We start from the raw sequence: 26,251 nt of genomic DNA on the forward strand, positions 1-26,251 counted from the left end.
TGTGATAGAACAGTTTCTAGTTCTCTCATGGGTACAACTACAACAATTCTCAAGAATCTTAACATCAGGACAAAGCAACCTATTTGGTCAGCTCCCAATCCACCATTGATACGCTTCAGTGACTCACTGAGGCATTTTGGCTCCTTCAACATCTCCTATCTGGAAGAACAAAGGCAGCAGACTCATGGAAACACCATCAACTACAATTTCCCCTCCAAGTCTCATAAAATCTTAACTATATCACAACTTCTGCATTGTAGCTGGATCAAAATCCTGAAACCCACTCCCTAAAAGCACTGTGGGTGTACCTGGATCACACAGTCTCTTGCAGTTCAAGAAGGCAGCTCATCAGCACTTTCTCAAAGACAGTTAGGAATGTTAATAAATTCATCGACTAAAGAAAAATAGTTCAGTATAAGTGTGAAACAGAAAAAGGGATGGGATCAGAAAACAAGATTTTGAATTTGGTGGTAATTGAATTGACAGCCACAATCATAAGCAATGGTTGTACACAAAGTAGACTCTGTTGGTTTGACTGTACACTCTGTACACTCAAAGTAGACTCTGTTGGTTTGACTCTGTTGGTTTGCTTGGGAACAACCTGAAAGGATTTAACGTCCAAACAGAGCTGTGTAATTAAGAACTCTGATGCTGTACATGGCTTATTATATGGAGCTTCCTCTATGTAACAGCATATGTTGCTCTAACGTTTGCTAGTAAACGGTAGGTGAATGATTTTTATGCTAAATGACTCAGTTGACTCAGAGTGTTGAAAGTACTTGGAATGGTTAGATGCTTAAAGACGTGGAATGATGATGGCTCCTTTACATTTGTTGAGTGACTACATATCAGTTGAATTGAGTGTGACTCAGAGATTCATCCATTCTGTTGGATTGCCATTCTTAGTGAGATTGCTCATTTCCATTGAATAGTGAGGTCATGTCCACAAGAATCTAAGTTATGTCAGCGTAGTTTCTCAAAAGGCTTCACATCAGCGTGGTGTAGATTCAAACTCATGTCCTGGAATGAAAGGACAGTGTGCTTTCCAGTCTTTTCAAAAGATTCATCGTCATTATGGTACAGAGGAGACCCCTGCTGCTCTGTAGAGCAATTCAGTCAATCCCATTCACCTGTTTCAACCTTGTAGCCCTGCAAGTTTAGTTCTTTCAAGTGCCCAGCAGTTTCCTTCCCATTTCCACCGCCCTTGTCATTTCCATAGAATTGTTGTGTTGCTCATTGTTTCCTCTCATTTTTCATCCCTTACCTCCAGGAGGCGCTAAGAGGCTGTAGTTGACCTTTGCTGCCTGAACTCCATGTTAGCTTACGCAATTTGTTTGCACACTCTTGAACAGGAAGGTTGTTCTCCGTTCTTTATCCCAGTTATTAGAAGTTTACTTCTTTCCCCTTTTTCTCAGTTGGCTGAATTGCCTTTCCTCCCCGTGTTCACCACCAATTGTTGCTGCTGACTCCCTCGACCATGGGCCAGAGATTGAACTCTGCTGCATGGTGCATCAGTAATTTTATGGTCTCCTGCAATTACCATTCAGTCAGTAATTTGTATTCCCAGCATCTGATGGAAAAGGATTTCTGACCAATGCAACAGTATCCATGGTTGAACGATGGCCTTAATTGCATGGGAGATTTACAAGGGTACGCTTTAGATTTAATATCTTTGCAGTCCCATTTGGGTTGTATTAATCTCCTGTGTAGGTCAGCAGTTGATTTTGATCACGTTTGGAGTAATAATTTGTCAGCAGTGGCTTTGTAGTACAGATGCTGAGCACCAGCGCACTGCTGAATTAATGCAGGATGACATACAAATGGAGTTTCCTGAAATCGCTAAGTTGAGCAAGTTTAAATCAAGAGTTGAATTCCAGTAAGTAGATATTGTACAGTAATAATGAGAAGAGGAGAGAAAATTGGAAATAATGGACTAATGGCGATCGATGTTGATAGCTGATGTTATTCCCTTGACATATTATCTGCCAATTAGCTTTTTAGGGGGGTTGGGACTCAATTGTTTTCAGCATTGGTCAGCAATGGTGTGAGGCTGATGATCATGATCTACCTTGATGCCTATTATATTCCTGAGGGGAAAAAAAACCTTTGTTACTGATAATTATGAAATAAATTATATTTTGCTTTAGGGTGTTTATGGTAAACATGCATCAGCTCAATTTATAGTCAAATTGCTAAGCAGAAAGCCATCTGGGTTAGGATGCTCTAGGGGATAGTTACTGATCCTGCTAGACTTTTATTACGTGCACAAATGCACACTTTAGCTGGCTTTTACTCATACCACTTCCGCCCCTACCTCTCTAACCCTCACATGTCTTTGCATTTTATTATTTGAGATACCGGGGATGAGGACATAGAAGCCCACCCCTAATTGCCCTTTATGAAGGTGTTGGGTAAGTCCTTGTCAGGCAGGTGCAAGAGTATTTGCTGTTTTAGATGAAACATCATGCTGGGGTCCTCTCACTCATTGCAAATACTTTCAAAAGTGCATACTTTTAAGTTGGTCCCACACACAGCTGATAAAAATAAAATGGTCAATGTATAATTGCATGGCTTACTCTGCTCCAGTTCCCACTCCAGTCCCAGCCTCCCACTCTCAGAGTACTTCTCAACTTCTGCAGGTAACACCATATTCCCTCAGCCTCAGCACTGCTTAGATTTGCAAACAGTGATCCACCTGCTGTGATTCTTATTTGACTTTTTGTGGTGATTTGATGTAATTGAATGCCCTGCCAGGTCATTTCAGAGGATAGTTAGGAATCAACTGTGTTGCTGTGCTAAACACATGTAGGCCAGAGCAGCTGAAATTGTGGTGGACGGAGGATTATGAGGTGGTGACAGCTATAAACAATCATCCACAGAACTTCGCTGATTGATTGCAGTGTAAATATTGGCCAGGATGCCAGAGAGAAATCCTCCATTGATCTTTTATGTCCATCTGAAAGGGAAGTCAAGTCTCTAGTTTAATGTCTCAACTGAAAGACAGCCACTTTGACAGCACTGTCTCAGTATTAAAGTGGATTGTGAGCCTAGATCTCTGCTCTGGACTCTGCTGTTGTAGTTGAACTCCACGACTTTCTGAGTCAGAGGCTCGCTCTACCCCTGAGTCACAAAGGAATTAATACTGCCATGTTTCAGATGTAATGATGTTATGCAAGTTATGATTCTACATTTTGCTATTCCTATCCTGTCCCTGTGTCATATTTGGTTCAGAGACCTACTGAGGCAAGGTAATGATCTATGTCTTTCATTTGTAGTGATGAGTGATGTTCATGAGTTCTAATGGACAGTTCCTCCTGAATTGCTGAGAATTCACTATTTATAGTTGGAAATTGAAGTTGAATTAGGAGGAGGCAAAATCCATTTGATACAGCTCCTGTTTACAAATATAAACATTGCAAATATTCCCCTTTTTGAATAAACAAGATGCCAGAGCCATTGAGGAATTTAAAATTAGTTTATTAAATTAATTTACATTCACTCAACTAAAATAAATCTGGCATAAGACATTGGTAACAAGTAAAAAGTGACCAGATTGCTAGGAATACCCAACTAGTTCACCAATACCATCGTAGGAACAAAACAACATGTTTTTCTGAAATGGTCAGAAACCTACTAAGTGTATCAAAAAATCACTATTTCAGACTATAATCAACATGACCATGAATGTTCTAGAAGGCAGCTCATCATCACCTTCTCAACAGCAGTTAGGGATGAACAATAAATGCTGGCCTTACTCGCAGCACTCACATTCTGTGAATTGGCGAAAAAGACAAAGCTCGAGTCAGATTTCTGTGTCGGGATGGGCAAGTACAAGTCCAGCTCTTTTGCAACTTCTGAGAGGTAGCCTGTAATTGCTTGTAGCTTGTTACATTTCCAAGTCCGTGTGTGCATGTGTGTGTGTGTGTGCGTGTGTGTGAGAGAGAGACAGAGAGATGGATTGCAGAATCAGACTCTTAATCATCTATAAAAATGCATTCATCTGTCTTGATGGTCCAGATCAATGTGTTGGTCAGTAACAACTTAAATGTCAAAGAAAAATACCCAGTTATCCCTGACCTTTCAAAGGCCAATTTATTAGGTTAGATTTAATAATAAGTGACGAATTCAGAAAGTGTAAACTTCTCATCTGTGGAACAGATTCCGATTGGTGATATAATTGGTATGTAACATTGACGCGGAATTATTGTCTTAGTAAGTAAGGTTACAAAAGGCAAAAATGTTTGTAGTGAAGTCTGGAGCTCAACTGTTTCAGTAATATTTCTGCATCTGTTCAGTTTCCATGGTGGCTGACATATTTGAAGTCTTTTTTTAAGTTAAGTCTGTGATGTAGACTTTTTTAGTTGCACGTGTTCTCATTATTTTGCTTTCTGGATTTTATAGATAAGATTTAGTACTTTCATGTTTGCGTAATTAAACTACTTGGTAGAAGGCCATATGTTTTCTGATGAAGCACTCAATGTGATGCTGCTGAGTTTTGTGAAAGAGAACGGTATGTAAATCAATGAGAATAGTCATAGATTGAAAATGGTGGAAAGTAAGCAAAGAACAACACTTTTTTCCCATTGAATGGTGAGAAAAAATTAGATTTCCATTTTACTCTGACTTTAGTTTAGTTGTGCTGGACTTGAGTTTACCATTGTTAAAATGTCAACTTGTAAATGCACTTTAAATAGATTTTGTTCTTTGGTTTCCTGAGCTCTTACTGACCCTCTGAATACACTTTTGTTCTGTTAAACCAAGCCCAATGAGCCTGGGGCTTTGTTCACACATGACATTGTAACTTGGGTACTTATTTCTGGAGAGCTGGTATGTGGACATGCCGTAGGCTGGGATTTGATTTGCTGTTGCAGAGCTAAAATTCAGTGTGTTTAGATATTTACTGCAGAAAGAGATTGAGTGAGGGCTTAATGCATAGTCACTAGAGGAAAGCTTTCAACTCGTGCCCCATCTTGTAAACAAAACATGTTGAATGCTGTGAAATCATTTTTTAATGTTTGCAGAAAATTGAAAAATCATCATGTAAAATGGTTAAAAATGTTGTAAGATGGTTCAGAAAGTTATGAAGTTGCATGGTTTAACATTCCAGATTCAGTCTCCAATTTGGATAGAATTGAAGAACTTGCTTACGTTTATATCTCTTTTCTAATCACAGAACGTTTCAAAGCACTTTACTGTTAATGAAATACTTTTGAAGTGTTATCAGTGTTGTAATTTAAGGAATGTTGCAACCAGTTTGCACACAGCAATCTCCCACAATAACAACACAAAAACGACTGGATAATCTGTAGTAATCTTGGTTTGAGGATAAACATTGGACAGGAGAAGTTTGATATTCCTTGCTTGAGTAATGCCATGGGAACTCTAATGTGAAAGACAACAATTGTGACAGTACTGCCTCAGATTCATCATTATTGCAATGGGTTGTCGGTGCAAATGAAATGCTGAGTGGGGCTTTAATTCAGAGGTGAGAATGTTGCCAACTGCACCATAGCTGACACATCAATTGGTGATGAGTGGCACACTACAATGGGGCTCTGGGACCTTTCCATTGGCAGGAGATGGGAGTGAAAAAATCGCAGGATTCGCATTGTTGATGGAAGTTTTCAGCAAATCTAATGAATGAACATGTGAATTGAACTAATGGAGCCAGGCTTGGATAAAATGCAGTAAATTTTTTAGAGATTTAACAGTCATATTTCAAGACATGGGAGTGTTTAGAAGTGAAATAAAATTTAACACTAAACCACTTAGGAAGATTGTAAGACTAGTGACTAAAGGCTTGGTTGAGAGGTAGATTTTGACACATGTCTTAAAGGAGAGATACAGAGAGGATTCAGGAGGAATTTCCAGAACTGAGGATTAGGTAGTTGAAGGCACAGTTAGTGGAGAGATGAAAATCAGGGATGAATAAATATCAGAATTGGAGGATGAAGGAGAAATGGATACTCTTATTTTGAGATCATTTTGGATCAACAAATTCACAATTTACTTTTGGAGCTTCAGATAAAGGACAGAGTGAGTTGCATTGATGCATGCTGGGAGATACCATGCGCGTGCACACACACACACACAAAAGTTGTAAAGTGATTATTGTGGCAAGAACACCAATTAAACCTTTAAAGGAGGCTTAGAAAATTATTAATGAATGTATTCAAATACATAAAAGATAATTTTACTGAAAAGTTGAATTATTCTGAATTTTGAAGTGATAATGCAGTTACATTTCAATATTATTTTCAGCAATTTAGTTGAATCTGCATGTGGAATGAGCTCACTGATTTTAAAAAAGGAATATCCTGATTGAGTGATTTGATTGATTTGTTTTTGCACCATGTTTTCTTCATTGTTTGTATTTAATTTGTTCTTTGTTGCTGTGTTGTTGGTTTATGAATACAAACCTTAAGTCAATAAGAAAGTATGCTGTTATGCCTCACCAAGGTAGCATATTGGAAATCAAACTCCAGTATTTATGTGGTCTTCGCAGAAGTTTAAAAAAATGCTAAACAACGTATGTAAAGTCCCCAGTTTACCTGTGTGATAGGCCAGTTTTCTGTTCTTAACAAGAACTGCTATTTATTACAAGTAAATAGATTCAAATGACACTATACAATGATGAACTGTCAATGAACAATGAGTTTCAGTAACTTATAAAATGTACAGCAATTCCTTCCTCAATCCTTTGTATTAAAATTGCCCTTTATCCATTTCAGTTCACAATTGAAATGCAGAAAATAAAATGATACTGTCTTTGCAATAACAATCAAAAGTGTGTCACTGAAGTATGGCATTTGAAATACCTTGTAGAAGTTACTTTAAAAAAACAACAAATTTACCATGGTATTGCTCCCTTGTAGTTGGAGAATATAGCAGGATATTGTGGAAGGGTGAGACCTTGAGGTTTGGTAGAACTGAGAAAAACGAAGATCTTAATGTTTATCACTGTTTATCAATAACTGGAGGGAATTCAGGAACTTGATAACCCAAATTAGGCAACATAGCTGTAAAATTAATTGTTTGAACTAATAATTATTCTGAAACTTGAAATACAAGTGCAAGAGCCGCAGCTGATCTACATTGCCATTTATGCAAAGCTTTTGCTGTAACAAAACTTTTAAAATTAATTTCCATCCTGTTTAATAAGCACTTAGATAAAGAAGTTCATGTTTTATTACAAACTGATAATTCACTTCACACAAAGAACTCAATTTGATATTGATCTTTGAAAAATTTCTCTTTGACATCATTGTTTATGAAGAGCAGATTATGTGATGATAGAATTTTTCTTTACATTCTTTCTGAACCCAGCTTTCTTTCTAATATAGAAAATCATCATATGATTGTTAAAACAAAAAAATGATACCTGATTGCTTAAAACTTGTCCCCTGGTTTGTTTTGAAATCACTTTAGATAATAAAGGAAAGGTTCTGTAATCCTGTTACTTGCAAAAAGCAATGGGCATGAAAACTTAATTGCATGTTCTTTGCATCTTACAAATTATAGACATTGATTTAGTACATAACTCCAAAATCAAAGTATTCATGTGAATAGAGACAGATGCTTTTATAGGTAAGTTTCTTTAATGTAGACATACTGTCTGAGGGTGACAGATTGTTCAACATCTTCAGTTCCTCGGATACTGAAGCCATCCATGTTGATATGAAACTAGATTTGGAAACACATTCAGGCTTAGATTGAAAAGTGGTGAGTAACAATCGAACCACATAAATGCCAACAAGAGAAAATTAGCCGATCTCTCCTGGACATTCAATGGCATTGCCATCACTGAATCCCCGATATCACCATCTTGGGTGTAGTCATTGACCAGAAACAAAACTGAATCAGCACAGAAATACTATGGCTTCAAAAGTGTACAATGAATTCTGATGATGATTAACTCGCCTCTTGACTCCCCATCAGCCATCCTTCTACAATGCATAAGTCAGCAATGTGATGGAATACTCCTCACTTACCTGGATGGGTGCAAGTCAAACAACACTAAAGAAGCTTGGCACCATCCAGGATAAAGTAGCCCGCTTGACTGGTACCACATCCACCACTTTAAATATTCAGTTACTCCGCCATCAATTCTCAGTGACAGCAATGGACAGGATGCACTGCAGCTTCTTACAAAGCCTCCTTGGGTGCAACACCTTTGCAACGTTGAGTACCCAGAAGGACAAGGGCAGCAGATGCTGGGAACAACATCATCTTCATGCTATACTCCAGCTACATACCAACCTGACTTGGAACTACTTAGCCATTCCTTCACTGTGTTGGATCAAAATCCTGGAATTCCCTTCCTAACAGCACTTTGGGGTGGCATGCAGCATTCAAGAACCACCTTCTCAAAGATAATTAAGGATGGTCAACAAATGCTTGTGATGCCCACATCCCACAAGAGGTAAAGGAAAAATATGCTGGGCAATTGTGTAAACATGCATGAGGTCCATGATGTGCGATAATCAAAACTTTGTCACTTATTTTAGGACTATGATGCTAAATTAGTCAAAAACAAGGCTGAGCAAGTGCATGATTATAATCAGGACTGGATTGGCCTCAGCATTGGCCTCAGCAAAGGGCTGCTAGGGCCAGCAAAATGCAAGTACATTCCTTGATGTTCATGAGGAGCAAGAACGACTTCAAGACCACGCTGTTGAGTGCTGTTAGTCCTCACTCATGGCCTAATTTCTCATCTGTGCCTGTCTATCCACTCAGGCTGGACTTAACTCAGATTGAGGCGAACAGTTTTGGGAATATTCAATTGCATTGGTTGACCCTTTGTCACTTGTTCCTCCATAATTCAGGAAAGCATCGAGGCCCAATTTAGTCGTAGTCCGTAAGTTGCTACCTTCAGACATTATTGGTTACCATTTACTGATTGAGCAAAGAAGCATGATGGGGACAGATTTCTTCACCTTATCTGTCAGTTGCTGCTGTTTTTGATTGGCTGGAATTAAAAGAATGACTTATCAGCTGATCAGCCAAAATCATTGCAATCCACCCCCACCCCTTCCTGGCCACAAACACTAACCAAACACCTGAATCAATGTCACATGACTGAGTAATTTTTGACACATTGTCTTCCCATTCATGAATTGCATGCCAGTTGCTCCATGATCTATGACACGGTTGCTCCGCCCCAACCCACCACCCCCTAACTAAGTCTGATATGCTAGATGTTCACCTTTGCATTTACAGAAAAAATGTCCATTAAAATCGTTAAAATACTTTTTAACACAAAACCCCCACCCCTTGAAGCTAAGTTTTTATTTCTGAGTCAGTAATGAAAATGATTGTATTCCCTAATTATTTAACATTTTAGAATTTCAAAAGTTTTGTAAACTTGAAATAAGCACACTTTGTGCAAATGCTCTTGACCTTTGTCACTCTTTATCTGAGACAAAAGCATAACTCAGCTCTTCCACTTAGCTTTGTAGTCAGCTAATCAATAAGATTATCAGCTTCTGCTTTTACCATGGAGATCTCTCATCTATTTAAATAGTCTTGCTGTTTTGGATGCCATATATTTAGTGAACTGATTTTGCCTTAAGTGAGCTTCCGTGTTGAGGAAATGAGGCTTAATTTACAGTTGATTTTTGCTGATGATCAGACTTTGCCTGATCTGGTGGATGCACTGGGCTTGATAACTATTTGACCTATTCTTGTCAATGTTCTCTTCTGTCCTGTTAAATATCTGGATGTGACTTGGACAATGTAGAACCAATTAAAAGGAAAGAAGGAAGGGATCTGAGGATGGTTGTACACCTAGTATTTGAAACATTAAATCATGGTGAGCCAACAATAAGTAAGATGAAGCAAATGAGTAATTATTTGTCCCAAACAAATTTGGATATAAATTAGAGACTACATCTTAAAAAAAAACAGAAATTGCTGCAAGGATTCATCAGGTCTGGCAGCATCTATGAAGAGAAATCAAAGTTAACATTTCTGGTCCAGCGACCCTTCTTCAAAATTGATGGTAGCCAGGGAAAGGATGGTATTTATGCAGAAGATAGAGTGAGCGGAGCGTGGGGAGAAGTAAACAATAGGTGGAGATGGTGCCCAAAGATAGAGAAAAACAGGGCAGACATAGGACTGGGTCTTAAGAATCATGTTTGCTTCAGTCACCAAACCATAGCAGCAGTAATGATGTGTATTTTATAAAGCCATTTTAATTAGCAAAATGTCCCCAAGTTTCTTCAAAGGACCATCATTAGATATTGTTTGGACACCAAGCCACCCTGGGAATTTCATAAGAGAACTCCATCAGGTTCAAACTAACAGTTAACATGGTGCTTTTCAGCAGGATTCACTAGATAGGGATCAAGAGTAGGAACGCTTGTATTTTCTTTCACTCTTTTTACTTCAGGGTACCTGAGGCAAATTGTAAAACATTTAAAATGTCCCTAGGCTGCTTACAATAATGTTATTCAATAAATTTCAAAACAGAGCCAAACAAAGAGATATTGGGCATCCTAGAGTGGCCTTGGAGCCTCGGAGGTACAGAAAGAAAAAGTAAACCAACTTACATAAGGTAGGCTTCACAACAGGTTCCTGTCTGTATGCATTTTTCTCAAAGATAGGCTCCCAGCAGTGAGTACTAACCTCCTGGCAGTGGCAGGTAGCCAATTAAGGCACCTAGTAAGGCAGTTAGCCCCTTTTATTGAAATGAATTGAAATTTTACCAACTGCACACAAGATCCCCACTGTGAGGAAGTGTGGAAAGTGAATAGAGCCAGTTTCACAAGGGTTGATGTGAGCTGTGAACCTTGTGAAACCATTTATTAAGTTGCTGGCATTAAATCACAGTGCTCAGGACTAGTAAAACTGAAGGTATATCACTGCAGCCACTGCATGAAGGCTGATGTCTCCACTAATATTGCTGTGATTGCCATCCTGCTGCAAGCAGTTCCATGCCACTACTGATGGTCCTGTTTCTAGTACCTCACACTGTGCAGGCACGACCCATGCACTACGCCAAATATGTCTCCCGATGTGGGAATTTGGCTGCCTTTCCTCTTGGATCTAAGTCGCAGAGGTCGTACCTTAATCAGTCACTTCTGGGAAGATTGTGTATGAGGTTCTGCTAAAAAGGGTTCTGCAGACTGTGATACTATCCCTCCCCCGGGCCATGTCCCATGTCGGGATGTGTTGAGCAGAGGGATGTGTCATACCATGTCCGGATTGGTTGATGAGCAAATTCTTAGGTCCTCCCATGGCCATTTCAGATTCTCAACCCAGAACAGAGGCTCGTGTCAGAATCATGACCCACTCACAGAAATTCAGATGTCTTGGACCAAGTGACCAAAAGTTTAAAGAAGTAGTTAAGGAAGGAATGAGAGGTAGTGAAGTTTGAGGGAAGAACTTAAGAGTTTAGGACTGAAACAGCTAATGGTACAACTGCCAATGTAGCAATAAAAATACGGTGTGTGCAAAAGATCAGTATTATAAGAACGTGGATAACCCAAAGACCTTGGGCTGGGGAGATTATAGGGAGGGTTGTGGTCAAAAGTGGACTTGGAAACAAGGATACTAAAATTTAAAATTTTGAATTAATCACAGAGACTGCTGGCATGAACTTAGGATATGCTAATTGGCTTCTGTACTTCTTGTTATAGAATACCTTAGCATAGACCGGGCGTTCAGTTCATTCAATTTGTGCACCACCAGTGTTTTCCTTCACATCAGTAATTCTTCTTCTAGCTCCCATATCTTTTAATGTTTTGCTCTTCCCGCAACATATCAATTCCTTTTGAAAAGGATGTACAGATTCTACAGAAAATTAACATTTTCGTAAAGAATTTTCTTTCTAACCACCCTTTTAATTTTTCTCATTATTGTCTTCTCTTCATGCCTTCACACTGACCAACAGAAATAAACTTTCACTATTTAGTTACATATTCTTTGACAGGTTTTCCTGTTCAAAGTGACAGATAACTGGTACAGCCCATTCATAATGAGTTTGTAAGTAATAAAACACAGCATCTTATTCCATTGAGTGCCAGTTGGTGGCAGCAATGTATGTTCTACAGTTGACCGTGTTTGAATCCTGTTTTTAATTCGCTGAAAAATAATCAATAATACTGGTTAGCCAGTATTATTGTTTCTCCTCCTAGCCAACTGTATGACTCTGACGCCAATCTATCTTCCACCACTCCCCAGTGCTTCTGTCGCCCTTTATTTTCCTGCCATCCCATCTGGCCATGTTTGACCAAATGCCTTGTATTTTCCCTGTACCTTCCTGTATTACCTCATTCCCTCTACTCCCACCCCTGTAGTGAGAGGAATTCTCCTGTGAGTCTTCTAAACCTGGCTTATTGCTCTCAGAATAGAATCATTCCAAATACAGATACAATATCTTATGAGTGTTGGGGAAATAATTCTTTCTAAACAAATAAAGCTTAACGGAATGAACTGAACAATAAATGCAAGTGCATGCTCACAGCAAAAGAGCAAGGTTTGGAAACAGGCTTGTAATAATAGGCTGTGTGTACCACAGCCAGAAGATTGTCTCTGGGGTTGTTCACAATTGAATGTGACGACAGAGTTAATTTACTACAGGGAGATGAGCTCCCTTTGGAACAAGTGGCCTTTTTCTAATATTGTGTTCCTACTGCCTCCTTGTCATCGAGGTCAATGTGATTAGTCCGCTCCTGAACTCATTACTTTCTATCTTTGCCTTTATAGAAATCTTCGCATCTACGGTGGGGGTTGGGATGGGAGTTAGATGAGGTAACTACAGAACCCTCTCAGGCTTTCATACTTCATGAGTGTTTCTGTCTCCAGGAGCCACATTCTTGGCGTGTGTAAATGTGTTAATAATTCAGAAACATCGATGCAGCGAGAGATTGTGTGGTTATCTCATACGATGCGATCTGAAGCTGTAAGGTGCAGCTATCTCTCTATTTATTTCTAAAGAGAGAATCCGAACAGAAGAAAGCAGGAAGGAGTCCAATGCACGATTGGAAGGAGGCGGAATAGAGTCGACCTGAATGGATTACGGGTTAAATTTATACAGTTGAATGTAAATTGACGCTCTCTCTCTCAGGCTGTCTGCTGCAACTAACAATGGTCTGAACTGTCGCCTTCCACATCAGTAAATCGTGTTGAATCAAACTGTGAATCCACAAGTGGTCCAACAAATAAGGCATTGTTGTGCGGCTGCACTGCTTTTTTTTTAATATATACCAGTAGCCAGACTGAGAGCTGAATGTGCAGAGCTCAGTGGATACTTCAAGTGGAGAAAGCGGGGAGACCCCGATTCCAGGAAAGCAGAAGCTATGGCTAGGATTAAATGGCTCGGCAGTATCACTGACTTGCAGCATCTCATTTCTTGACTTCAAATCGGAGGGCTTCTCAGAAAGGGGCACTTGTAATATGTGAGTAGAGAGAAAAAAAAAACAACCTTTCTGTCTCTGTCAAAGGCCGTTCGTGAAAGCACCTAAAGGTGGAGATGGAAACGAACACAAGCATACTTGTTGCAATTGTTCTGAAAATCGAAGCGAGGTGTGAATTTTATTGTGCGGTACTGAGCGAAAACTTCTTTCTTCGCTTCGCGCTCCCTCCCACTATCTAAATTTCTGGGCATTTCTGTCCCTGCATTTGCTTTTTCGGGTGCCACTCTTTCTTTCTTCCTTGCTTGCTTTATTCCCCACTTGCCCTTCCCTTTCTTTGTTCCCCTTCCCCATGTGTGAGTGTCTGTTCCCTATCTGTACATGTTCTCCTCCCCCATGCTGTAACTCAAGTGCTTCAGTGGTTTGGCATGCTTGACATTATCACTGTTGTTGTACAGGCAAACTGTTCACCATCTTACATATACAGCAGGATTCCACAACCACCATCTGGTAAATGACTAGTTAACTGTTTTTGGTGCTGTTAGTTGAGGTTTCTGTTTTGGTCAGAGGTAATTCCTACTTGTCTTCAAAAAAAAAGCGCGGGATCTTCAGTGTTCAGTTCCGCTGTGAGATCAGATGTATGAGTGCAACACCTCACCTTGAGGGGTGGCACTTCCCACAATGCCATCTACATCACATTCAAGCCTAGGTTCAGAACGTCGTAGAATATAGAATCCCTGCAGTGTGGAAGCAGGCCATTTGGCCCATTGAGTCCACACCGACCCTCCGAAGGGCATCCCACCCAGACCCACCCCGTTACCCTATCCCTGTAACCCAGCATTTCCCATAATTAATCCACCTAACCTACACATCCCGCAACACTTTTTGCCAATTTTGTACGCCCATTCCACCGAACTGGCACATCTTTGGAATGTGCGCTAGATTTTCCCACCAAGAGATTGCATAATCCAGCAATAAAAAGTCAGGTGTTTCCAAGCTCGCCTCCAACATAAAGTATATTTTTAAAAATCCCAGCAACTGAAGCAATTGCCTGAATTTTCATGGAGGATGGAGAGAGTCTCCAGCTGAGTGGAGCCATGATTCCAGAGGTCCCAACCCCAGATTTGGCACCATGCACTGACAATTACTGTGGCAGTGGAAAGTGTGGGGAAGGATGGGATGGACGTGGCACGTCAGTGTTCACAGAGACTGTTGCACATATGAAACCCTGGTTGCCATCAAAGAAATCCAATTTTCCTTAAGTGGGATGTCCAAAACATGTCCTGCAGGCTTTACCCATTTTTAAAACATGTTTGCATTCTTCAAGGGAAAGTCGGAATTTATCAGAATTGTTTGGACAGGTGGAATATCATTTTGGACATGTCCCAGGACACCTTTGGCAGAGGTTAAGTACCATTTGGGGTTGTTAAAAGCAGAAATAAAAGTGAATAAGCAGTGGATAAACTCATTGGAACTGTCAACCTGTCAAAGTATTTAAATCTCCTGGCCCGTATATTTTTTTTAAAAAGTATTCAATTTAAATTGGTAAGCACTCTTTTTTTTTGTTTCGGGTCCAGTGACCTTCTTCAGACATGAAACATTAATTCTGATTTCTCTCAACAGATGCTGCCAGACTTGGAGGGCAGCACGGTGGCTCAGTGGTTAGCATGGCTGCCTCACAGTGCCAGGGGCCTGGGTTCAATTCCACCCTCGGGTGACTGTCTGTGTGGAGTTTGCATGTTCTCTCTGTGTACGTGTAGGGTTTCCTCCAGGTGCTCTGCTTTCCTCCTACAGTCCAAAGATGTGCAGGTTGGGTGAATTAGCCATGCTAAATTGCCCATAGTGTCCAGGAATGTGCAGGCTAGGTGGGTTAGCCATGGGAAATGCAAAGGTAGGGGGTTAGGTCTGGGTAGGGTACTCTTTGGAGGGTCATTGTGGACTCGATGGGCTGAATGGCCTGCTTCTACACTGTAGGGATTCTATGATTCTAATACCTGCTGAGTTATTCCAGCAATTTCTGATTTCCAGCAACTACAGTTCCTTGTTATTTTGTTAAGCACATTCTTTATTTCTGTTGAGCTGACTCCAAGTGTTGTCATTTTGGGATTAGGGCAGCATGACTGATTTCACAACTTACAGTTATTACAGTTGGATACCTGTAAATTCAAGGTTTGACTGACAACATTGTCGTTGATATGGGTCTATGATACGCATACTGGTTTTGTTTTAAATTTAAAATTAAGTACGTGAATATATATGAATTTAATGTTGGTTTAAGCATTTTTATCCATGAATTTGTGTATTTTCAAAATTGAGGTCATCAATAGACACATACAGCTTTAATTTTTTTCATCTCAGCATTGGTTCTGAGGTGTATACTGGTGAGTTGGCACTGAGGATGTAAGAGAAAAGAATTTCATGTGGGGTCAAGAGTTGGAACTAAGTTGGTGTAGTGGCTACAAAGGGCTATTGGGTCAGTATGTGGCAGAGTGTGTGAAGGGAAATGTGGATGAGTAGGGGACATGCGTTGGTATGAATGGGGGAGCATGTGGAGGCTGAGCGATTGCTTGGGTCAGGGACTAGAGAGTTGTTTTTTGCTTAATTATTTTCCTTACAAATTCTAGAGCACGGAGGCCTACCTTTCACACAGCCTGCCTTCACAGTTGACAGTCCTTGTGTCTCCCTCCACACTGTTTCCAAGGGGTGGCAGGCCTGACCCCACCAGCCATTCTGGGAACTAAAATCAGAACCTGAACCACTGTCTCCCTGGTTTGTGGATGCACTTCTGATTGGCTAGTAAACATTCAGGCCACTATTTCACTTCACTACGTAACTTTTCACTTCAGCTGTTTGAATGTTTGAAATAAATGTTTATGTCTTTGCTTCATTCCGTCGAGATAGCTGTTAAAGAGTGTGACACAACTTGATTTAGAAATCAGGGGCAAGAACTTGAATTGCTTTTGATCCCAGAGAAGGAGATAACTGAAAAAGCTCTCTTACTTCAAAACAACATCAATAGGAGCCCAATACAGAAGTTTACAGCTGTGTTAAGTAATTATAGGAATAACTAGGAAAAGTTCAGTTCAAGATATTTAATCAACAGCCAGTTTTACTGTTCTAACCTGCAGTTTCTCCAGTTTGTGAGATTGTAGCTCACATGTATCTAAACTCCATCCACCCACCTTGACCCCAATCCCTTAACACCTTTGTTCAACATAAATACATCAATTACAGATTTATCATCATTAATTGAGTCTCCGTCAACTACTTTCATTGGGAAGTTCCACACTTTCACAACCTATCCTTGAGGATGTGTTTCCTAGCTTCTCTCCTGAATAGCCTGACTCTGATTTTAAGTTTATGTGCACTTATCCTAGACTTCTCCAGCAACATTAAACCTTCTCCCAATCTATGTTATCAATATTTTTCAAAATTCCAAAGACCTCAAATAAATAATCCTTACACTTTCTGTATTCCACGGAATATATGACTATAATAATGCAGTACTTGGCACGCTGGAAACATTATAGTAAAACTGCAATTCCGTCCTTTCAAGGACAATAGAGCATTGTTTGGTGTGGTGCTCAAAACAGTACAGAAGTGATCAAACCAGAACTTTGTGTAGTTGCAGTAAGATTTTATCTGCTTTATACACATAGCCTCTAGTTTTAGAGACTAATATTTATTGAGCCTTTTTGATGTTTGCCCCTGCCTACCAAATTATAATGACCTGTGTACATGTACCCCTAAATCTCTGTATCTCCACTATTCCTGTATTTAAACCCTTTAAGAATAATCTGGCCTGTCCTTTTTGGTTCAAATTGGATGATCTAAATCCTGCCTCCATTGAATACCGTTTAGCACACTCAATTTGTCAGCATTTCTGTAATTTTACACCACTGTCTGCACCATCCACTCTGCCACTAATCAAGTGCAGACTTGAGGATCAAGCAGATGCAAAGCTAAGGTGTTATGTCTTATTTGAGGAAACGTTAATTGTTTTGTATTGTGGAGATAAGGTTTAAATTTGGTAGCAACATCAAGGCTAAGACTTCCATGTCAGATGGCACATTCATTTATTTCAGAAAGTAGTGATCGAGAGTAAAATTCAATTGCAGTTCAAACAAAAGCGTAATACTTTGGGTGCCAGTCACACAGTATTTGTGGCATGAGAATCTTAATATTTCAGGTTCATAACTGAACTAGAGACTTGCAGCTGAATATTATGTGGGGTAGGGATAATATCACAGAATCCCTACAGTGTGGGAGCAGGCCATTTGGCCCAACAAGTCTACATCGCCCTTCCGAAGAGCATCCCAGTCAGACCGATTTCCCTACAACCCAGCACCCACCTAGCCTGCGTATCCCTGGACACTACGGGCAATTTAGCATGGCCATTACACCTAACCTGCACATCTTTTGACTGTGGGAGGAAACCACAGCACCTGGAGGAAACCCATGCAGACACGGGGAAAATGTGCAAACTCAACAGTGACAGTCACCCAAGGGTGGAATTGAACCCAGGTCCCTGGTGCTGTGAGGCAGCAGTGCTCACCGCTGAGCCACCGTTAATAGTCAGGAGTAGGATCCCCTCTGCTTGACCAGCTCACCAATGGCTACTTTATACCTTTTCGAGTTGAATCTCAGAAAGTCGGTAAGCAGGTACAGCAAATGATTAAGAAAGTAAATGGAATGTTGTCATTTATTGCAAGGGAAATAGAATATAAAAATAGCGATGTTTTGCTGCCCTCATGTACAGCATTAGTGAAGTCACAATTGGTGTACAGTATATAGTCTTGATCTCCGTATTTAAGAAAAGATATATAATTTTTAGAAGCAATGCAGTGAAAGTTCACTAAACTGATTCCTGGGATGTGAGGAGTATGGTGTGGGAGTGTTATTTTATGAGGAAGGTTTGGTCCTAAGGAGTGGCAAGCTGATATGGAACTGCATGAAGACCGTATTTGGTCCCATCAGACGTCAGCCTAGCTCCCCTGGTGAAAGAGAGATGGGGGCCAGGCTGGATAGGGAAGCAGGGTTTGTCTTGTTCAGACAGGGTGGAGGCCTTCTATAGATGCAGTGTTCTGAAAAAGAGGTGCCCATCTTGCCACGCAGTCACCAGTTAGCCAAGAGAAGGCTCTTAAATGGCCATTGAACAGTCATTTAAGCACTTCATTTAGCATGAGAGTCAATATTTATCTCTCAAACATCTCTGCTGAACCATTTTAGCTGGCCATTTATCACATTTTTTAGTGGGATCTTATTTTTTTGGAAAACAATAATGTCCATGGTTCTTTACATTGCATCATTTAATGTACTTCAAAAGTACTTCAATGACTGTAAAGCATTTCAAAGGTCTCGAGGTTGTGAAAAACATTAGAGAAATTCTTTATCTTCTTTATTCCTATAGTCTACTACTGTAACAGGCACTAGCCCACAAAGTATAACAATTCCACGTCAAAAAAATGCATTAAGATTTCATCAATGGGTCAATGTTTATCTTTTAAAAATGCTATTCCCCATGAGTAGATCTTTGTCCTTTTCCTCTAGTTAGACACACATGGATCAAATGAAGTTTGTGAACTTGAGCAGATGATTGTGAATTAGTTACCTGATGAGTCTTACCCAACACCCAATTTTACCAAATATTATCTATGGTTGGTTTCAGAGGTTTAAAAAATCCTGTCAGTGTGCAATGCTGCTGGAACTACCATTGTTAGTGTTTCAGTCCCACTGAGGTAATTGTCTACGTCAAAGTTTCCTGGGTGAGGTAGAGTTGAAAATTGGCAAATAATTAAACTGGTTTTTCAGTTGCCCATTTTAAAACCATCTTCTTATGTCAACAGTAAAAGACCACACACACTGGATACTTTAAATAAGAACAAAAAGAGTATACAAACCTCAGAAGGTCCGGTACCATTTGAGCAACTGTGGGGCTTTTGTTTCTGTTCACAGATGCTCCCTAACCTGGTGTGTTTTCCAGCCTTTTTTTTGTTCTTAATCCATGTTCCATTGTTAGAAAATCAAACTTAGCACCAATGTGGCAAGTGGAGTTTGTTGCTGCAATGATAGTTAAACAGCCTCAGAGTGAAGGGATGACTTTTGGAACTGAGATGAGGAGAAATTTCTTCACCCAGAGGGTGGTGAATCTGTGGAACACATTGCACATATGGCAATGGTGGCCAAGTCATTGAGTGTTTTCCAGACAGAGACAGTTAGATTCTTGATTAGTAAGGGGATCAAATATTATAGGGAGAAGGCAGGAGAATGGGGTTGAGAAATAGATCAGCTATGATCAAATGATGGAGCTGACTTGATGAGTCGAAAGGCCTAATTCTGCTCCCATATCTTATGATCTTATAAATAAACTTGTCTGCAGGACAGACTTGAATTAGAGAGGAAAAGAGAAGATGCTATCACCACTTGCAGGAGAGTCTAATTACAATGTGTCAAGTTCGCATTGGTTAACATAGGAAAGTATCATGGGAAATCATTGGGAGAAAGTGTGCACAAATGCAATTTTTCCTATTGTGGATCAATGTTATATGTATAATAATATGCATTGGTATATATCTTGTTTGATCATTTATATTCGTCAACACACACCTGTGAATCTTGCACCAAAGAAGCTATTTGATCTATTAGGCCAATGTTACCCCCAAGTAGATCTGCGCAACTGGTTCCACTCCCTTCCTCTGGAGCCCTGTTTTTTTTTTCCTTCAAGTATTTATGATACTCCCATTTGAAAATTCTTTTGAATCTTCTTCTATCACCCTTTCGGGTAATGCATTCCAGATCATACCAACCAAATCTTTACATCACCTCTGGTTCTTTTCCCAGTCACCTTAATTCTGTATCCATTGGTTGCTGATCTTTCTGCCACTGGAAACAGCTGCTCCTTTTAGAACACCTCCATCAAATTTTCCCTTGAGCTTTGCTCTTTGGGGAACACTTCTGGTTTATCCATTTTCTCCACATTACTCTAAAATCCCATGTTCCTGGTACCATTCTAATCAAGCACTTCTGCATCCTCTAAGATCTTGATACTCATCAGAAGGTGTGATGTCCAGATTTCAGCACAATGCTGCAGTTGAGCTATGGTCAGCATCTTACAATGATTTAGCACAGCTCAATTCTGTTATGATTAAAATCAAGGACCCCACTTTTTTTTAAACAGACTTCTTGATATTTCATGTCACCTTCAAAGAATTGCACACATGTGACCCTTCCCATTCATTTTAAATCGCTTCTCTATGTTCTTACAAGCAAAATGTATTATCTGCATTAAATTTCTTCTATCCTGTTCTCCCATTTCACAAATCTATGTTCTGTTCTATGTCTGTACACATTGCTTATTGTCCTACTCATTTTTACAATATTTTGAAGTTTTGTGTCTTCTGCTAACTTCCAAGTGATGTCCTGGAACTCAAGTTAAAGTACTTAAACATTTAAAAATGTATGTTGAACACACTATCGCTTTCCTGCCCTGAATTCAAGCCGTTAATGACCTCACAAGAAACAGAAAGCAAAACCATCTGTCAGTAAAGCTGCTTTTCAGAATTCCTGTTTGATGTGCATTGTCAAACTGAATTGGAATTCACTTGCAAATGGATGGCTTGGGTGAAGATAAAATTCAAGTTTGGGAATGTTAAAAGTCCAAAATTTTTAGCAGGTCAGTCTGAATTTGGTGAAAAAAAATGGTTGAAGTTTCAGATGGGAGTGGAGTCTGATGGTGTCATGCAAATTTGACATTCTGCAGTTTGATTCTGTGGAGAATGGAGGCAAATTCAGCTTGGTTTAGTTGTGGTTGCGTAGCATAATCACAGCTGATCACAGACATTGAATGAGGCAAATACACCGTCAATACATGAAAGATCACAAATTAAACTTTTGTTTCCTATTGAAGTTACATTTCACAGTATCATTTGTATGTACATAACTTTTTTTTAATAAATGTATTTGTGTGTCCATGTTTCTGTTTGATTATGTCCTGCCTGTTACAGAAATCAAGCGGTGCATGTGCATATAACATAATACTCAATCAGAAGTAGTCAGTTGCTTGCTGCTTCTGTAAATGAAGCAGCATTAAATGTCTACATGTCCGACTATACTTCCAACAAACCAGTAACAAACAATCACTCAAACACAATGTGGAATCATATTAAAAGAAAAGGTTGAACACACAGTTCAGCATTGTGAGTTGCTGCCTAAAATATAAGCAATTATTATGATAGTTAAAAGACAAACTCCTGGAGCAGTTTTTGTGACTATACAACTAACATTTTATATTGTGTCAATCTGCGTTTAAATGGGACCTTCAAGTGCTCTGAATTTCTCAAATTCATGTTCTGCGTCCTCAGTTTTCAATGCTGTACCATTTGCGGCCGTGCTTTCAACTGCCTAGGTTTTAAGCTCTGGTATTGCCTCTCCAAATCTTGTTGCCTCTCCTTTTCATTCTCTTCCTTTAACATGTGCTTAAAATCGATGTATGTATGGCATAGTGGCTCAGTGTGTAGCATTGCTGCCTCACAGTGCCAGGAGCCTGGGTTAGATTCCACCCTCAGGTGACTGTCTGTGTGGAGTTTGCACGTTCTCCCTGTATCTGCGTGGGTTTCCTCCAGGTGCTCTGGTTTCCTCCCACAGTCCAAAGATGTGCAGGTTAGGTGGATTAGCCATGCTAAATTGCCCATAGTATCCAGGGATGTGCACGCTCAGTGGATTAGCCATGGGAAATGCAACGATAGGGTGGGTCTGAGTGGGATGCTGTTAGGAGGGTTGGTATGGACTCGCTGGGCCGAATGGCCTGCTTCCACACTGTAGTGATTCTATGATTACCCTGTGGTCATCTATCTGGATACCTCTTTATGTAGCTGGGTGTTAGTTTTTTTTCTGATTACTCTACAGCATTGAACGATGATTTAAGTGCACGTTGTCATTCTTCACTTGACCCGAGAGATCCCAAACCAGAAAAGAATAGAAATGAAACAGCAGCCTTCCAGGTCCCAAGCTGGACTATTGGCCCCGAGATTGAGGGGGAAAATGGAAGTGGGTGGGTGTTTAATTTTGCACCTCCTGTCATCATGTTGATAAGCTTGCACTGTCTCACCTGCAAGATTCCCAGGGGTGGAATCAGGGATGGAAAAACTGCCCACAAGGGACAGGTAACAAGTTAAGGTAAGTTGAGTATCAAATTGAGCCCAGTTATTGTAGGCCGACAATGGAATCAGTGGCCTCCATTGACAGACTTGGATAAGGAGGGCAGCATTCCAGAGAAATTCTGAGGCCCTCCTCAATTCATTAGCCACCCGCCTCCCACCATCAAGGTCAGATGATTTTTCCCGATCCTGCACTGTCTCCGGAATAGGCACCCAAGACTCATTTTCTCTGAGTTGGCAAATTAGGCTACAGGGCACCCTGCCCTTCAAAATGGGCTGTTGGGTGGTCTATTAGGCTTGAGGGCCAAAAGGAGTCCAATCAACATGGAAGGAGCTGCACCCTGCCATTGGGGGTGAGAGAGAGAATATATCTCCATCTCGAGTCACTCACAGCACTTCTAACATAATGAATTTAAAAAATGGCCTCAGCTGTTGACCGCCATCATGGTGGGATGCTGTTTCATTTCTATTTCCTTCTGGTTTGGGAACTCTGAGGTGAAGTGAAGAACGACAACGTGCATTTAAAACATAATACAGTGCCGTAGAGTAATATTATCACACATTAGACCTCGATGTTAGCTCTGTTTGGTGGAGTTAAGATTCCCATTTGAAACTAGAGCAGGGATAACCTCCCACACCCTCTTCACCAGCTCCCTCAGTGTCCTGTAAAATATTTATCTTTCAACCAATCCCTTTGTACCAATTATCTGGTCATTATTACTTTGGTCTTTATGGGACCTCACTGTGCATAAATTGTTTGCCAAGGTTTCAAAATTACAACACGGACCATACTTCAAAAGTGCTTAATTAGCTGTAAAATCACTTTTGGACATGGTGAGATTGCATAATTTCCAGTCAAAATAGAAGCTTGACTGACCTTTAGATCAGGATTTCGGATTCACCCTGTGGTTTCAAACATTGCTAACAGTTTATTAATTATAGATTTTGATGAGCAGTTCAGTGTTTATTTGTCGGTCTAGCTTCTGTGCTTAACCATTTCTGATGTGCAAGGTCAGAAATCTATATTACCCTCAAGATAAATGCTAATGTTCCATCTTTAAACTGCTAAAAGGTGATGTCTTTGAGGTTCCCCCTCCAAATTGCTCACTAGAAATAAGGAACTCAGTAATTTGCCAACCTGCTGTTTTTCCTGCTTTTAAACTCATTTGGTCCAGTGCTTGCGAGTTACTGTGCAACTGAAACTGCTTGTACTAATCTTAATGAAGAAGCTGGTGTGCATATGTGATGGGAAGGACATATAAAACATTATTTGGTTGTAACAGATCTGCAGGCTATTGTCATGCAGGTAGTTTTGATGTTTCACTTGTCAGTGTTCAAGAAGGTATTTGACAAATTATTAGAATCGCCCTCAAAAAGATTACATTGTGAAAGGGAAATACAGTGATATTATACCTCCTTCTTGCTCATCACAGTCATCAACAAAAATAGCTTAACTGTTTTGCAATATTGTTTGGCCTGAATATAAAACCCAGCTACAGTAATTGGTTGAATGATGATGAATAGATCTAATTAGTTGGTCAGAAGTACTCAATGATTATTGAGTATAAATTAGCATCAGGGTACTTAACATTTAGAAATCATGCTAAAATTAGGTTTAAAGATTAATGATTTTCCCGATATATTTCAGTGGGCTAAAGACTTGGAGCAGCTACTAGGTACTAGATAAGCAAGGCAATTTTTAAAGTAACTTGAATTGAGAGTTTGTTTCTTGAATTTTGCAGTCACAAAGAGGGGAAGCAAGCTAATAAATTCACCATGTGGAATTTTTTGCAACACCTCTACAGTCTGACAATAGTCTTAGAACTTGCCCCAGTTCTCATGAGACTTTGCATAAAACAACTATTATTGCTGGGTCAGCAAATTGTCTACTTGAGAGAGTTCTCACTCAAAAGGATGGACCCCATTGCCAAACAACAGTGAAACAGGTTGCTGTTAGTGTGAGAGATAGTAGGAACTGCCGATGCTGGAGAATCTGAGATAACAAGGTGTAGAGCTGGATGAACACAGCAGGCCAAGCAGCACCAGAGGAGCAGGAAAGCTGACGTTTCAGGTCTAGACCCTTCTTCAGAAGACCCGAAACGTCAGCTTTCCTGCTCCTTTGGTGCTGCTTGGCCTGCTGTGTTCAATCAGCTCTATACCTTTATCTCTGCTGTTAAGTGTGAGTTTTGTTGCAGTGTTGAGGTCAGCATTTGGAGTTCAGGTGCTCAAGTAATTTCCAATATTTCAAAGTCCACATATTGCAACAAAATGAATAAAGTTAGTTTTGAATTCAAATTGAAATGATCTGGAAGTATACAAACCAACCTGAGCTTTTTGTGGAGTCATTACAGATGAATCTTATTTTTAATTCCATCACCTCCCCTTCAACATGCTCCCTGAGTGGAGTCACTCTGAATAGAATGTGGGTGCACATTAAAAAGCCACTTTTTTCGTTGGAAAATGGGCACTAGACATTTATGTGGCACCACTTCCATCGAATTAAACAATCACTCCCACCACTACTGACCTACAATGGTGTACACAATGTAAGATGCATTGGGGTAACTCACCAATAGTCCCGTGGCAACACCCTGTGTGCCTGTAATCTCTACAACATGGAAGGATAAGTATATCAGTGTGTGCAAATGCAAACATCTGAATTGGGATCAGGAGCAGGCCACTCAGCCCCTTTAGCCAGCTCCATTATTTAGTAAAAATGGGATCATCCCTGTCTGCCAGTTCCTCTACCTGACACACACTTTTCTTATGTGGATGTCTATTACTATTCCTTCACTTCTGTTGGACCAAAACCCTGGAACTCCTGTACTACAGTAGTTCAAGGAGGTGGCTCATCACCAACTCCTCGAGGGTAATTAGGTGTGAACAACAAATGTTGATATTACCAGCAACACCAGCATCTTGTGATAAAATAACAAAAAATCCAAGTGTCAGCCACTGCTCAGTTGATCGTGCATCTACCTCTGCATCCGAAGATATGGCTTCAAATTGCACTCCAGTGATCTGAACACAAAATTCACAGCAGCATTCCAGTCCAGTATTGAGGGAGTGCTACACTGTTGGAATTGCAAGTGTCATCCTTTCCATTTCAAGTGGACTTTAATGGTTCCATGGCATTTTACAAGGAGGAGCAGGGGAATTCTTCCATTGTCTTGGCCAATAGTTGTTCCTCAACTGCCATTGGTAAAGTGGATTCTCTGGTTATTTATGACATTACTGTTTGTGGGTGTTGCTGTGAACAAGTTGTCTAGATATTCCATTGCATCAAACCAATAACTCTGCCTTGATCCTTTAATTAGCTCTAAAATAATATGCCACAGCCTAAGGTCATAAAAGTCACAAATTCAAATTCTTTCTACTAATGTTTTCTTTGTGATTTCATTATAGAAAGCTATTTGTCTGTTCTTAAAGTTTGTGTTTGTTAATCTAGGGGTTGGAGCACAATAGATATTCCCATGCCTTAGTTGCATTCAGTGTTGTCAGTGTCAAGAAGGATTCTTGTCGCAAGCCTATCTTTGTTAATTGTAATTTGTTTTATTTAACCTATTTTTCCTAATCAACCTGTTGTTATTACACCTGTTCCAGAGATGTTATTAGACACTTCTGGAGTGAGTGGGACTTGAACCCAAGATACCAAGGTGTAGAGCTGGATGAACACAGCAGGCCAAGCAGCATCAGAGGAGCCTTCCTGCTCCTCTGATGCTGCTTGGCCTGCTGTGTTCA

Source organism: Rhincodon typus, chromosome 2 (assembly GCF_021869965.1).
Source record: "Rhincodon typus isolate 14 chromosome 2, sRhiTyp1.1, whole genome shotgun sequence".
NCBI classification, from domain to species: Eukaryota; Metazoa; Chordata; class Chondrichthyes; order Orectolobiformes; family Rhincodontidae; genus Rhincodon; species Rhincodon typus.